This window comes from Cydia splendana, chromosome 27 (genome assembly GCF_910591565.1).
Source record: "Cydia splendana chromosome 27, ilCydSple1.2, whole genome shotgun sequence".
Lineage (NCBI taxonomy): Eukaryota > Metazoa > Arthropoda > Insecta > Lepidoptera > Tortricidae > Cydia > Cydia splendana.
In genome coordinates, this window is record NC_085986.1 from 2811613 (window position 1) to 2824547 (window position 12935).

The window sequence follows — 12935 nt, forward strand, 5'->3', positions numbered from 1 at the left end:
AAACTCAGTAAACTTGCAAAGGTCTTTGACACTTGCATGCCATGGCATTGACTTGACATATGTCATTCCATTTTTTTTTCGTCATTCTGCTTAGACTAAACCACTTAAGCCATACTGCCGTATGCCACTGTAAAAACTATACTTAATTTTAAAAGCAAACATTACTATATACTTGATACAGAGTCTGTGCGGAAAGAGAAGAGTCGTGGAATGTATGAGGCCCAATACATTCCACGATTTTCCTCTTTCCGAACAGACTCTATGATACAGTACAGTCAGGTTCTACCGTGGAAAAAAAAACAATTTATATAAATAATTTTATTAATTGATTGTAAGGGTTAAGTTTAGCCACCTTGTTAAATGACTTTAAAACAAGATTGTCGTGGTAAGATACTAGACAAAGCTAGGAATAAGCCGAAGACAGGATGTTCAAAACAAATTAATAAAAGTACCTAGAACTTAAACCTATACTCTGGCACACCCACTTTGTCAGTAGCAAAAGGCGGATTATTTAAAAAAAATGTAGGCGTAAACAGTCGATTGTCTTCCCATAGAAAACATGAATATCGCGCTTTATTCTACTGGCAAAGTGGATGTGTCTGAGTGTATTATATTATATGCCATAACATGCCTCCAGCAAGCAAAAAATCAAGCTCACAGAAACTATACATATGCACGTATAACACCCGTACACTGTCTACAACCCCAAAGATGTTAGAACTGCAAAACGCTCTGTCGGAAGTAAAATACGATATCATAGGTCTCTCCGAAACTCGTCGGCATGGCTATGGAATCATAGAAGATGACAACAATATTTTATGCTATTACGGAGAAACGCAAGGTATGTACGGAGTCGGCTTTCTAATAAAAAAGCAGTATAAAAATAATATAATAAGTTTCGATGGAATATCCGATAGAATAGCCGTTCTAAACATGCGATTTACCTAATAACAAGCCGCTTACACTGATTCAAATTTACGCCCCGACATCCGAAGCCAGCAATGACTCTATCGACGAGTTTTACTCCACTTTAGACAGCATAATCTCACTAACAAATAGAAATTTGATTCTCCTTGGAGACTTCAACGCCAAAATCGGCCAAACTAAACGCGAAGAAAGTCAAATAACCGGCTCTTACGGTTTTGGTATAAGAAACGAGAGAGGCCAGAGACTAATAGACTTCGCAATGAAACACAAGCTAACTATAGTAAATACATTGTACAAAAAACGCCACGGCAAGAGGTGGACATGGCTAGCACCAAATAAAGAAATCAAGAACGAAATCGACTATATAATGGTAGCCAAAAAACAACAAATTAAAAACTTTGAAGTCCTCAATTTAAAGTTTAACTCGGACCATAGATTTTTGAGAGCACCCTACATAACAAATCAACCAAAAATAAGCCGAGTAATGTTCACACAAAATACAAAACGTGTGTTTACGAAAGAAAATGAGCAATTTCTCCAAAATAATTTACACAGCAATCTATCAAATCTGCAATTGTCTCAGAACGAGAAGGTTCAAGAATTCTACGACGCTGTTGAAAAGTGTATCTTACAAAGCACATTCGCTTCTAAATCACCTGGTAATTCTAAAACTAATGTAATTTCCGACAGTACTAAACTTCTAATAGATCAAAGACACAATCTCCAAAAAAATAAACCTCTATCAAAAGAAGACAAAACTACACTCTCTTTGTTGTACAAAAAAGTGAACAAAGAAATAAAGAAAGACTATAAACAATATCGCTTAAACATACTTGAAAAACATCTCCTTTCCACGGGAAGCACAAAACAGGCCTTCAAAGAACTTGATAGAGAAAAAAATTGGATACCTAGACTAAAATCACAGTCACGATACACAAAAAATAGAGATGACATATCAGAACACGCGACGAAATTCTATGCGGATCTATATGCAAAAACTGACACCCAAAATTCACCAGATATAACAACCACAATAGAGTGCAACGAAAACCAAAGTGACGAAGCAGAGTTGTTTGATGAAACGGAAATTAGAAAAGCTCTAGAAACCTTAAAATCCAGGAAAAGCCCCGGAAATGACGGTATTACAAATGACATTCTAAAAGCTGTCGCACCTATACTGCTTTCTCACCTTGCACATCTTTTTAACCTGATTTTTACTCAAAGAGTGGTCCCTCGGCAATGGACAGAGTCAGACATTATAATACTCTACAAAAAAGGAGACCCGGCTGACATTTCTAACTACCGACCAATAAGCCTTATGTCGAGTATTTACAAATTATTCGCATCATGTCTACAAAGAAGGCTTTCTTCTACAATCGAAAAACATATACCCATAGAGCAAGCGGGCTTTCGAAAAGGATTCTCTACAATGGATCACATCCAAGTCATCGAACAGCTTATAGAGAAACATATAGAATTTAATAGCGTCATGTACATAGCTTTTATTGATTTTCAGAAAGCTTTTGACACTATATCCCATGAAGCCATATGGAAAGCACTGTCAGATTACAACATTCATAATACATACATAGATATTCTAAAATACATATATAACAACTCTACAAGTAAAATTAAACTCGAAAACACAGGTAAAAAAATAAGGATAGAAAGAGGAGTAAGACAGGGGGACCCGATATCACCGACTCTATTCATTGCCGTCTTACATAACATCACTAAATCGCTTAACTGGAGAAATAAAGGCATCCAAATCGACGGGAAAAGCTTAAACCATCTCTGCTTTGCAGATGATATCGCAATATTTTCGAACAAGTCGGAAGAAATACAGGATATGATGCAATCACTACAAACGACGAGCAAATGTATCGGCCTCGAAATGAATATCAATAAAACAAAAATAATGACTAACGGAAGAAGAGACAAAATATATATCGATACAGAAGAAATAGAATATGTAGAGAGCTATATATATTTAGGCAAGCAAATCTCATTCGATAAGAACAGAGGAGTTAAAGAACTGGGCAGAAGAATTACAAAAACATGGAGCAAATTTTGGAGCCTAAAAGAGGTCCTAAAAAGCAATCTTCCAATAAGTCTAAAGAAAAAAGTTCTAGACTCTAGTTTATTGCCGTGCTTGACCTACGGCTGTCAGACTTGGACTTACACCAAAGACATAAGACACAAGATTCAAATCTGCCAAAGAGCCCAAGAAAGAAGCATACTAAACTTAAAAAGACTAGACAGAGTGCGGAACACAAAAATAAGAGAGAGAGAACGAGAGTCATCGACGCATTAGAACCTTCGAGCAACACCGGCTTCCGACACATCGGAAGGGAGGGGCCCAAGCGATATCTCACCGTACAAATCTTTCTGCCATTTTTCGCGGGGGGAAAGGTGCACACAGTCGCACTTCTCACACACTTACATACAAAATCCCATCTGTAATGACGACACTTATACATAGAAAATGACACACGTCAAAGACAAATCTTGCAAACCTCGATCTCTTTTTGTGTACGGACGAGTGACAAGTGTCACAACACGCACACTAACACATTTTCGTTGAAGTATGTTATTGTATTCTGAGAGATGAGAAGTCGGATTTGTCGCTCGACCGATCCGCAATTTGTACTGAGCCAGCAAAATCGATAAATCCAACAATTACATGAGACTAAAATATAATAATTGTGTTTGAATGTAATTAAACGTATGATATGTAAAAAAAAATATTACATGTGAAATGTAACACTTTCTTTTTGTAAATTTGATGTCCCCGACCTTTTTTTATAACAAAAAACCGAGCAAACAGGCATTTTTGTGCAGCAGTGTTCACGCGCGCGTCTGGACTCGGTCTAGTGAAAAATCCAAGTGCAACTAGTTTTATTACCCGCGCTAGATTAGATTGACGCGCTAATCTTGTACCTCGGCAGAGGGGAAATAGTGCAAATGCCGCCTCCCTTAGAACACTGTCTGAAAATGAAATGGCAATGGGCAGGCCATATAGCGAGGATGAGCGACCAAAATTGGACCAAACGTGTGACACTTTGGAAAGGGCCACAAGGAAAAAGAAAACCTGGCAGACCAACCACAAGATGGGTCGATGACGTCACCGACACCATACCGCACAAATGGCAAGAGGTAGCGCAGGACCGCTCAGAATGGCGGAGGCTGGGGGAGGCCTTTACTCGCGAAGAGGTCCACCAATCATAGCGATAGATAGTAATTAAGTTTTTTTTTTTTTATTATAATATCAATAATTAGATATGTTAGCTATAATATTATTATTTTTTAAGTATTGTTCGTATTGTGTGGAATTAAAGGCTTTTTTATTTATTTATTTATTTATTAACATGCCTCCAATCTTTCAACATGGTTCAACGATCGATATTATAAAGCTCTCGAACCTTACGTAGCAGCAACATCTAGACACGTGGCAGCGTGTCAAGCCAATTTCAAAAGAAAAAGAACTGGCGACGCAGCGGCCGTGTGTTATAATTACACGAACCATTTGGAGCCATACAGTATTTCGCCAACCCTTGTCAGTAAATAATGCACGAATGCGAGTAAATAACGTAAATAAAATATGCCACGTTACATATTATAGGTGCCCACATCATCGCACCCTCATTGCATGACTACCGACACTAACGTTGATAAAAAGGAATTGCCGGTGACATTCACCTTTGTTACAAGCAATTGAGGGGACGTATCAACAGTTCAATGGGCTTTAATAATTCATTGCACATTTATGAGCCCTTGGGCGGATGAATTACAGTTTTATAGGAAATAAATGGTTGTAGAACTTGTGTAAGATAATTTATTATACATATTATAATATTTGTATTATAGATACATCTAGCGGCGAATAGCGAAACTAAATCAATGCAATGTTCAACCATCCACTTTAGCCGTCAGCGGGAGCCGAGTAACGAGTCAGGTTTGCGGAGAAGGTTTTGTAGTGATTGAAAATTATCAATAGATGTCACTATTGTGACAATAAGTTGGTAAGTAAATCTTTATCATAGAGAAACATATTGCTCTACATATGATCTTTGTTTTTGAAACTGGTTAAAATAAAATAATGACGATAATTCGGATGACGTGAAAAATTGGTCTGTGGTATAACATAAACGTATAATCGTATCAAAGACATATGTAACTTCGTATAAGACGAATAAAGTCTAAGGAAAAAACGTGCCTCGGAATTCAAGTAAAAGTCATTCTCGAATAGATGCCGCACACACCTTTAGCCTATCCTCGGCTAGATGGCGTGACGACACCGTTTCATATTTAACAATTTTAACACATAGATATCAGTGAATGAACATGGATCAAAATGATATAAAAATAATAAAATCATTTATCCATATATATACATTTTTTGATAACTTTATACGTTTTCATTTTGAGTTTTAGTCGTGTGTCGATAGATGGCAGTAAATTTACTGTGACTACAAAATTTACAATGACAGGACCCCTCTATACTATCTATTCTTTTTGATCGTATATAATACTTGTAAATACGTACTTGATACGTATTACGTACAGTAACTTTCTGCAGTTAATCAATTTTCGGTTGAAATCACTCCACTTCAAAGAAAGCTTTGCTGAAGACACATTCGGGTTTTAAATTAATAACAATTTGATTAACTCCGTGCGCTTCAATGCACCTTTAAGGGTTCGTTACTTTGATCTGTGTTTTACATGGCTGAAGTATAAAAACCGGCCAAGTGCGAGTCGGACTCGCGCATGAAGGGTTCCGTACCATTACGCAAAAAACGGCAAAAACATCACGTTTGTTGTATAGGAGCCCAACTTAAATATTTTATTATATTCTGTTTTTTGTATTTGTTGTTATAGCGGCAACAGAAATACATCATCTGTGATAATTTCAACTGCCTAGCTATCACGGTTCATGACTTGCATGAGATACAGCGGTGACAGACAGACGGACAGACAGACAGACAGACGGACAGCGGAGTCTTAGTATTAGGGTCCCGTTTTTACCCTTTGGGTACGGAACCCTAATAAAAACCGGTTTACACATAGAAACTTATTACACTTAACCTCGTAAGTCCTGTGTTTTTCCGACAGCAGTAGTCATATCTGCCGGCTGTACTATACCAGAGATATATATAACTCTCTATACTCTCTGACTATACCAAGTACAAACCAAGAATAGTCCTTCAGACCGAAACAAAAAGATGTCGATTTTAGAGATTTTTTGATGTGAGGTTTTTTTTTCAGCATTTTTTATGGTATGTTTATTATGTATAGCACCTCTTAAAGAAGGAACTTATTGAAAATATTATGTACTTGTGTGAGTACATTGGGTTTTTACACAGTATAATAAAAAAAGTTAAAGGATTTATTTAATATTAAAATTAAATCATATATTTTCTCTAAACATCACTAAAGTAAAAATTTTACTTTATTACAACATATTAACTAATCTTCTTCTTATAAAAAGGTGAATAAAAAAACCTCTTTTCATTATTTTAATACCGTACTACATCCACGGAGGTTGGATTTGGGTGTTCAAAACCTGGACTAGATCTCCAGACCTATCCCTGGTACTTTGCCCACGTCGCGCCCTTGTGCACTTGTGCTTTTACCACGGCTAAGCCCACCTCATTGACCACGAGCACTTTGAAATCGATGACTAGATACACGTCCTCGTACTGCAACTTCTATTTCTCCATCTTCATATTCCGAAAACGAAGATAAGTCCCTATTTGATTCTTGGTCGGGTTCAGATATAAACATATCTTCATTATCCGAGTCCTTGAAATCATAGTTATTGAAAAGTTGTGATATTTGCTTTTCATCAAACGCTAGAATAAAAAAATAATACTTGTAAGTTAGACCGAACGTACTACCGTAAGTACAAATTATTTTGACCAATCACAAACCCCCTTAAATATACAGGTTTCTTTGAAATATTGTTTATTTTACAATATTTATAATTTAAATATACTAATACATTCGTATGACAACAGAAAAAACAAGTGATTACTTGGATATAAACCGATTATCTTACCTCGTGCTGGCCAGCGACCTGACTGTGTGGCCATCTTGCGAAAAAGTGACACTGACACTGACAGTTGACTTTACCTGTCTAACATGGCGAAATTGACCATAGAATATAGAATGAGTGTCAGTGTTGCCGTTGTAAAAAAACTACCCGGTAAATAGTTAATGAAAAATTTGCACTTGAGTACGCATTAAACTGGGCAGTTACGCCATCTATGTAGTTAAAATGTCAGGTTTGAAGTGCTATCCTTAATTTGTACTTGTACAAGTACGCGGGGTCTTACGAGGTTGCCTCCAAAAATCGAAAATTTGTTATCAAACCTCTCTATTACTCTTGTAGGTATATTCGAGCGATAGAGAGGCACATAGCCAAACTAACGAACTAGGCCATGCCATCTTCAATCCTTGGAGAATCCTAGGATAGAGTTGCGAATGTTGCGATCACGACAACAATGCGGCAACGTCAGCAACATCATTTATTTACATTTAAATTAAAGGTTGGAACGTCAGGTGCAGTCTCTTTCTTAAACCTAGTGCTTACGTCAAATCATGGGATTAGTTGTCAAGCGGACCCCAGGCTCCCATGAGCTGTGGCAAAATGCCGGGATAACGCGAGGAAGAAGAAGAATTTAAAAATGCATCACACTTTAAAACAAGATGAATTGGAAATCGGAGGCTGAATTAATTTCTAGTACCTACCAGTTTTTTTTTCACTGGACAAGCTATTGCATTAGGCCACATAACCCACAGATTTTTTTTTTATTCGTCCTTTCTGGACAGGCTAAGACCAAAGGCCATACTGCCTAGTCTTCGGTGAAATTAACTTTCATAAGTCATTTTGGTTGTAAAGTCTTCCGTTTTTTTTTTCCATAAGTCAAATCCAATAAATATGTCTTCAGTATATTTGTCTTCAATAGTTTGTTTTATATATTGTCCAGTCCAGTAATAAGTCTTCAGTTTAGTAGATTACCTTGTCAATATCAGGGTTACCATATCTAGGTATTTCTTCAAATCCAGTAGAAATTAGAATTTCAAGTTACTTCCAGATCATACAAAAAAATGTATACTCCTCACAGAGATTAATCTGTGAGGATTCAAAATTAAACTCGTACCAAGTCAAAACAACTAATTTACAAATTCCTTATCCTATATTTCACCAACGGTGCTATAAACTATATATTTATACAACGGCAAATATGTACATTTATTTACAATTAAATCTGTAATGTTACGCGGGATACACTCTGAACGCTCAAAGATAAGTAATAATTCATCCAATAGCACAAGGCGCTGAATGCCAAAGGATGGACAGTCAAAAATAATGTGAGATATGGTTTCTTCATTTAAATTACAATGTGAGCATTTCGGACTATCAACCATTTTAAGACGATACAAATGAAAGTTCAATCGACAATGACCAAAACGAAGACGCATAATAATGGAATAAAATTTTCTATTAACATAAAAATGACTATTACAAAACCATGGCTGACTATTAACTTTTACTTTAAATCATAACCCACAGATAATAAAACGGAAAACTAAAGTTTTTTACAAAAGCCCAAAATCACAGTAGGTAATTTTCTTTTTTTTAAATCCCTCCCAAGAGGTAAATAGCATACCTAAGTAATACCTTCCTTTCTCGGTCGCTCTCAGCGGAAAGTACGCCCGGCGACAGGATATTAATCTAATGACCTCTTCAAGCACACTTATTTTTCGAACTGGCAATGGCACTAGGCCACAGACAAGAAAAAACTAAACTTTCTACAACAGACCAAGATCACCGTAATTTTCTTTCCATAAAGCGTTCTTAAGGGGCTACCCGAGGTTTTCATCGATTTTTGACACGTTTTGAATCGTATCTCCTTTTTTTGCACTACAGATAGAATTATAAGACAAACGGTTATCGGTTTTTCAATCTTCTATCTCCGGTTTTGTCCACCGGATTTTAAAAGAAATGAATACTTATTTTTTTATGATTTTTTTAAACATTGTCTAAAAAACACTTTTTCGTATCTAGTTTGCAGTGAAGGCTTTTACATGTACGAAATTTACATATTTGGGTTCATCTTTGACGCCTCGAAGAACGTGGCCAGGGTTTTAATTTTAAACTAATGAACACAAAAGTTATGGCTATAAAACTGGTTTTCTACCAGTTCTTTAGCCTGAAATTGTTCAAATGCCAAATATCTCGAAGAGAATGAACTTTGAAGTAAATATGGGATACTATATTGCTTAAAGCCGTTGCTGTTAATATAATAAGCTACAAAAAATATTAGAAACCTAAGGGATTCAGATCGAAGGTCATTGGCGTGGGGTAGCCCCTTAAGTCCCGTTTCAGTTTAAAGTTAATTTTTACAAGACTCGAACCCCGAGGCGGGCGCTTTGTGGTGCGATTGCTTTCATTCGCTCACTGGGTTAATTTCTGTGATGTTTCCAACAGACTTTGCGAGAAAAATGCTTTTTCTATATTTGAAAAAGTGATATTATATCACAGATGTTTTTATTAATGAAAAAAGATGGTAAAGGTTGTTTAATAAGGAATTTAGGCTAATATAATAATATAACGACGTTTTCGGAAGATAATTACCACAGATTGGCCAATGTCTATCACTGGAGCAGGTGCTGGTAATTAAGTACCCATTTTTATTTACAATAAAATTAAATTACTCGATAAGAATTTGTATAGATTTTTTTTGTGACTGATGCTTCGAGCGTATTGTTACTTTATTGATAAAAACAAAGAAAGAAATAAACAAACATAATAAAACTTAAAAACCTATTATTGATTTTTATTCTTATGGTATTCATTTGCGCTGCCTAATCTAACAATAAATTATTTATGTCTTATAGAACATTTAATTCGTGAAATAATAATAAAAAAAAAAACATTAAAAAAAAAACAAAAAAAAACATAAAAAAATTCGATTTGATTTAATAACTAACAAACACTGTAGTACGTAAGTGAAATAAAACATCGCAAATACGCAAGTTTTCGAAGAAAATGTGTGCCTTCCGTATCAGATATCAATAAAAACTTTATTAAAGTTAAGTTACAATACCGTCAATAACTAGGGTACCTACCTACTCAAAAATGCGCGATATTCTGCAGTTTATTTTCGAGTTATATTTTATAACAAAACTTCCGTGAGACTGATGTTTGTTTTATTTTATTTTTCTTATAAATAATAGTAAGAAATATTTTTGAGCTGGAATGCCGCTATAACTGAGCAGTTATTTTCTTTGTAAAAATATACAGGTTGATCTAATAATGTTTATCGCTCTCACGTTCATATACCTAATTGTCAAAATTTGACAGGTGTTTTATGTTATCATTTTATCCACAGCGATAAACAGCAATAACGGGATAGGCTCGACGTCAGTAATAAAATATTGCGTTCTTTTTATGATCGGAAATAAAATATCTACAAATTAATTGCCATGCCTCTAAGCTAAAATTCTTTATTGTTATACTAAAGCTTTATACGGCACTGTGTTACTGTTGGTAGTTGAACAATAAAAATAATTTGATTAATCACTTGGATATGGCTAATTACAACATAATCTATATGTCTTATCACGACGTCTTAAGGGCGAACATGCTGTAACGACATTATAGACGAAACAAATTGGACGAGCTTCGCGCACGCGTACTTAAAATATACACGCCTCTCTTACACATATGAGCTAAAACTTGGAGAGAGCGAGATGTAAGAAAATTATAGTAACACTCGAAAAACACATGACACGCTGCTCGTAACAGAAGTGGTTGCGATGTTTTTAAATTAGTCGTGTTATACAATCGAAAACTTCTATAATGACCTAAGGCTGATATTGCAGTTTCAACTGTATTCGAATAAGTTATGGTTGAAATTAGTTTGTCGTGGTTTGACGGTTGGTGTCGGTCGCCATTTTCTATAATGGCGGCGAGTAGTGCGACATCTATCTCGACTTTAGTGTCATCGCTAACTCGCGTAGCGTGCGGACGTCGCGGTTTCCCGTCGTTTCTTATTGTTTGATATATAATCATAGAAAAATGACAACGGAAATTGTTCTAAATACTGAAAAAATGATAAATAACACTGTTAACTCGTTATAAAATGTGTAGTGGCCGTAGCAGGTTATAATACACGACTATTATGTAGTAAAATAATGAATTTCACACACCACCGCAGTCTTGAGTTCGAATTGTAGTGAACTGTGTTGTGGAATCGATTTTTAGGTGTTATTAATGAAATTACGAAGGTGCTTGTGGTTATATTGTTACATAAAAGATCCTGTTGGTTCGGACAACGATTCACGAGCTTTACTTTTGTGGAGGCTCGACTCGCGTAGAATCGATATAACTTAATAAAAAATGCATATTTTCCCTATGGTTTCATAAAGGCTCGGGTCAATATCGTACCGGTTATTGCAATACGAATGTTTTTTTTAATAAACAACGTGTTTCCGGAGGCAGTTAAAGTGATTTTATTTTAGTGAATAGTGTTTGTACTGGAATATTTGTTGTGCATTCAAGTTTTCAATACATCAAAAGCAGGTTAGTAAACAAAACATTATTTAACTTTTATTTATTCATTCAGCTACTTACCTTATCATTATCACATTTTGATTGTCAAGACGTTTGTAAAAAAAAATTCTAAATCATAGATTATAATCTCGTCAGTGTCAGAAAGATGTTTTTTTTTACTAATCTAATTACTGTGTCTAGGTAATATTATAAACAGCCATTGTAACCAAGTAATAAAATAATCGACGTCTTTCGTGTCCCTGTTTTATAAAATAATGAATAAACCCATTGTCACAAAACATGAAATGTCGTGTCTACAATACAATAAAATAGATAAAACACCATTGTGTGTACAAAATCGCGTGAATTTTCTTTTTTATCACAGATTTACATCTTTCTATTGTGCTTTGACATTTGATCGGGACAGCCAACTTTTTAAATACTGTTATTATCGTAGGTGTTTTATAATGTCAAATTCTCAATTTCGTAATCAGATATTAATAATTATCATTCGTTTTCGTCGTATTTAGTGAGAAAGTTTCTCAATGAAATATACGTAAGTCAGCGAACCGGGTATAGCAAAAGGACCTGTCTTGAAACCTGAATAGTTGAACAGGTTTTAAATGAAGCATATTGAATTACATTCCACAGAGATTAGACTGTGCTCTTTATAAAAGGACCTTTTATATCTTTGCCCTTTGAAAAGAAAAGTAATTTGATGCTTAGCAATGAGATTTAAATTAATTTCTTAGTTTATTATCAACTTCCTTATTATTTGTAATGATAAAGGAAGTATTTTCATCTTTATTTTCCTGTCCTTTTAATTCAAGTGTTTTGTTTTCTTTTTTGTATGCATCTATTGTTTTATTATTTGGTTTATATGTTTAGCCAAATTAGGCTGTTCTTTTTTGCCTTGAAATTGAATGTAAACCTTTTTATAAGAAACTTGGAACATGATAAACTGTGTTGCAGATGTTTTTTGCTTGGTTATATTTTATAATGCTTGCATTGTGGATTTTTTCTCTGTCTTGGTAACACAAAACAAATGCCAGTCGGACTCGCACACAAAGGTTCCGTACCATTACGCAAAAAACGGAATAAAAATCACGTTTGTTGTATGGGAGCCCCACTTAAATAGTTATTTTATTCTGTTTTTAGTTAGTTTAGTTATTTAGTTTGTTGTTATAGCGGCAACAGAAATATATCATCGGTGAAAATTTCAACTGCCTAGCTATCACGGTTCATGAGATACAGCCCGGTGACAGACAAACAGACGGATAGACGGACAGCGGAGTCTTAGTTATAGGATCCCGTTTTTACCCTTTGGGTACGGAACCCTAAATAAAGAAAATGATATACAATCTAGATACAGTGAGCTGCAAAATTGCACGGAGAAATAATGAATGAATTCATTAATATAGATAGTCGCCTGAATACAATTCACATA

At 35.1% G+C, this 12935-nt stretch overlaps 1 protein-coding gene across 1 annotated transcript in view; it reads left to right on the forward strand.

Annotated features, from left to right (window-relative positions):
* Positions 1-10477: 10477 nt before the first annotated feature.
* The window catches only part of LOC134803809 (uncharacterized), a 351011-nt gene continuing 348553 nt past the window's right edge, over positions 10478-12935 (forward strand). The window contains exon 1 of the mRNA XM_063776646.1: positions 10478-11518. The gene's annotated coding sequence lies outside the window, so the exon portion shown is untranslated. The remainder of the gene's footprint in view (positions 11519-12935) is intronic.